The sequence below is a fragment of the Lolium rigidum genome, chromosome 3 (assembly GCF_022539505.1).
Source record: "Lolium rigidum isolate FL_2022 chromosome 3, APGP_CSIRO_Lrig_0.1, whole genome shotgun sequence".
NCBI lineage: Eukaryota > Viridiplantae > Streptophyta > Magnoliopsida > Poales > Poaceae > Lolium > Lolium rigidum.
Window position 1 is genome coordinate 372,166,528 of NC_061510.1, and position 4,008 is coordinate 372,170,535.

Below are 4,008 nucleotides of genomic sequence, written 5' to 3' on the forward strand. Positions count from 1 at the left end.
GAGGTTCATGGGAGTCTTAAAGAAATATGTTCATAACCGTGCTAGGCCAGAAGGAAGCATCTCCAAGGGCTATGGAACAGAGGAGGTCATTGAGTTCTCGTGTTGACTTTATTCCCGACCTTAAACCGATTGGTGTTCCCGAATCGCGGCATGAGGGGAGACTAAGTGGAAAAGGCACGCTAGGAAGGAAATCAATGATATGTAGGGACGGGATTTCTTTGACTCAAGCACACTACACAGTTCTACAAAGTTCCACCTTGGTGGCTCCGTATATCGGTGACCACAAGAACTTTGTACGCTCCCAGAACCTGGGGCAGTCGAACGATTGGATTAGACGTGAACACATGTCGACTTTCGGTGGTTGGTTGCAAAAACATCTCCTGAATAACATCGATATTGAAGATCAACTGTACTTGTTGGCCCAGACACCATCTTCGACTGTAGTGACTTTCCAAGGGTACGAGATAAATGGGAATACATTTTACACGATCGCCCAAGATAAAAAGAGCACCAACCAAAACAGTGGTGTCCGATTTGATGCAATAAACAACGAAGGCCCAAATGACACATATTATGGTTACATAGAGGATATATGGGAACTTGACTATGGACCTTCTTTTAAGGTCCCTTTGTTTAGGTGGAAATGGGTCAACAAAACAGGATGCGGGGTTCAGGTAGACAAGTTGTATGGAATGACAACAGTTGATCTCAACAATCTTGGGTATAGAGACGAACCAGTCGTCCTAGCCAAGGATGTGGCCCAGGTTTTCTATGTGAAGGATATGTCTACCAAACCAAGAAAAAGGAAACATAAGGAAACAAATACATCAAACTATGAGCCAAAGCGCCACATAGTTCTTTCTGGAAAAAAAAACATCGTGGGAGTGGAGGACAAGACAGACATGTCAGAAGATTATAATAAGTTTGATAAAATTCCACCCTTCAGAGTGAACATTGACCCAAACATCAAGTTAAATGATGAAGATGCTCCATGGTTACGGCTGAAGAAGGTTAAATGATGAATATGCTCCATCATCAAGTTAATTGAAGAATGTTCATGGCACAAATGAGTATCTCAACATGGCAATCAATTTCCCATTTATTTTTGTGTAATCATGTAACTGTATGTAAGATATTAAAAGTGGGGATGGTTGGCTTTTTGTACCATATATATAGAGGAGATGTAGTCATTCACGGGCTTGCAGGAAAAAAAATCCGAGGCGCAGCTTCCGAAGATGCCGTAGGGCGTGTGCACCAACGACATCTTCGAGAAGCTGCGCCACGGGAGATTTCCCATCCCTTTCCCAAACACTGTTAGAGGAGATGTAGTCGTTCACGGCTTGCAGGAAAAAAATTCCGAGGAGCAGCTTCCGAATATGCCGTAGGGCGTGTGCACCAACGATATCTTAGAGAAGCTGCGCCATGGGAGATTTCCCAACCCTTTCCCTAACACTGTTAGAGGAGATGTAGTCGTTCACGGCTTGCAGGAAAAAAATTCCGAGGAGCAGCTTCCGAAGATGTCGTAGGGCGTGTGCACCAACGACATCTTCGAGAAGCTGCACCACGGGGGATTTCCCAACCCTTTCCTTCATCCATGGGAATGAAACTCTGCTTGGCATGTTGATCTTCTTGGCAAGGCGTATCGATGCTCCTTTTATAGGCACGGCACCGCTTCTACTTTGTCTTGTTCCTTCGACAGGGCGTCGTGCGCTACATGCTTTATCTCATCGAGCAGTGCATCCACCCATACGTTCTTATCCTACCGACATCTTTAGTCCTGGTTGTACCCACCAGCCGGGACTAAAGGTTACCCACACGTCCTTATCCCACCGACAGTTTTGTTAGATGACAAAAAAAGGATCTTTAGTCCCGGTTGTACCCACCAGCCGGGACTAATGTTTGCCTGACTAATCCTCCCCAGATAATGCAGAAACCAGATAAGCCTCCACCAGATTAAGCCTCCCATCTATTGTCCCGGTTTGAGCCCCCCACACGGGATGAAAGTTTCCGGCGCCACTGCGTTCCCGCCTACTTTTCTTCCCGCTTTTTCCAGTACTGCTTCCCGCCTCCGTCTTCCCGCCATTTTTTCACTATATATATGTAGGCTTGGCCTCCATTTACATATCACATCTTGACTCATATCTGAAAACCTCATCACTCTGTCCCATGGCTTCCATCGTATCTCTAACCCCCCGGGAGGCGGCGGCGCTTTGCGCCTCGAACTACCCCTGCCCGCCGGGCTACCGCGTCCCGACCGGCTGGTTGCTGAGCGTCGGAGGCGTACCGGTCCCTCCTGTCCCTCTAGGTGTGGCGCGCCAGATGGCCATCACGAACCACTACTACTTCGAGCTCACGCCAGAGCAGCGGAGGAATCCCCAGTGGCATCCCGACTACAGCCCGACTTGGGACAGCTTCTTCATCAATCGGCGTGAGAGTGCGCTTGCCAGGCATGAGGAGGACGACCCGCCTCGTTCGAACTTCAACGAGACCGGCCGTCGGCTGTGGTGGCACGGCCGGACTCTCCAGAGCGTCATGGCCTACCGTGGCCCCCGCCTGCGCTACCCTCAGTCCCAGCCCACGCGTGCTCACCCGTCGAGGTTCGACTACCGCGACGCTGATGCCAGCGACGATGATGTCGGCGACTACGACGACTACAGTGGCGACTACTATAGGGCTAGGCACGAGTATGACTGAATGACTCCAACAGTCGAATCTGGCCATGCATCTTAATTTTCAGTTGAGCTCTGTACTTTAATTCCAGTTCAATCGTAATAATTTTTTATTCCCGCCCATTGTTTCCCGCCCTTTTCCTCCCGTGCGCCGTCGTGGCGGGAAACTTCTCTCATCATCAGCGTCTGCCACGATGAAGCCACCAACTCTGGGATAAAAGGGGTATATAAACAAAATTTAAACTAAAACAATCGACAACGACTTTATTGAAAATATAATTAAAATAGATAAATAACTAGTCTAGTCGATCTACTCGTCGTCAGAGGTTGTCTCGGTCCAAATGTCGTCCCACCGAGGGTTGTTGTCGGCCCAAGTTGTATTCAGGTTGTCGAGCTTGAACTCGGCGATGGCCCGACGGTGGCGCCTATTGGACCTGTGATGTGCCCGGCGGTTAGCGAAGAATGCGTCGGTGTTGTCGACGTCGTTGGGGAACTGCGCCCTCCACTGGCGCATCAACTCCTCGTCGTGCTCGGCGATGGCGATCCGGCGCTGCACCTGGCGGTGGCGGCGACGGTCCTCGTCGTCGACGAGGCACGACGTCGGCGCGAGGAACTCCACCTCCTCTAGCGATTCGACGTCTGGGAAATTCATGTCGCGCCGTGCCCGCCGAAATCGCCACGCAGCCGCGTCGTAAGCGCGCGCCACCAGCTCCGGGGTGTTGTACATGCCGAGGGTGAGCCGGAAGCCACCAGCGCGCATCTCGGCGTAGAACCTACCGTTCGGACGCGCTCGGACGCCACAGAAACCGGACGAGCCGCGACGGCGCGGCGGTATCCCGGAGACGAATGAGCGGAGGCGACGTCGACGTGTGGTTCCTCGCGCACGCGGCGCTTTATAGCACGCAAAGCGATGCGGCAAGTTCGGCGATAGGTGGCGTGGGGCGGCGGTGGGTGATGACCCACAAGTATAGGGGATCGCAACAGTCTTCGCGGGAAGTAAAACCCAATTTATTGATTCGACACAAGGGGAGACAAAGAATACTTGAAAGCCTTAACAGCGGAGTTGTCAATTCAGCCGCACCTGGAAACGGACTTGCTCGCAAGAGTTTATCGGTAGTAACAGTTTTATAGCAATAGCGGTAGTAAAATAACGAGCGATAGAGAGTAACGAGACAGCAGTAGTGATTTTAGTAAACGAGCAGGATTAAAATACCGTAGGCACGGGGACGGATAACGGGCGTTGCATGGATGAGAGAAACTCATGTAACAATCATAGCAGGGCATTTGCAGATAATAATAAAACGGTATCCAAGTACTAATCAATCAATAGGCATGTGTT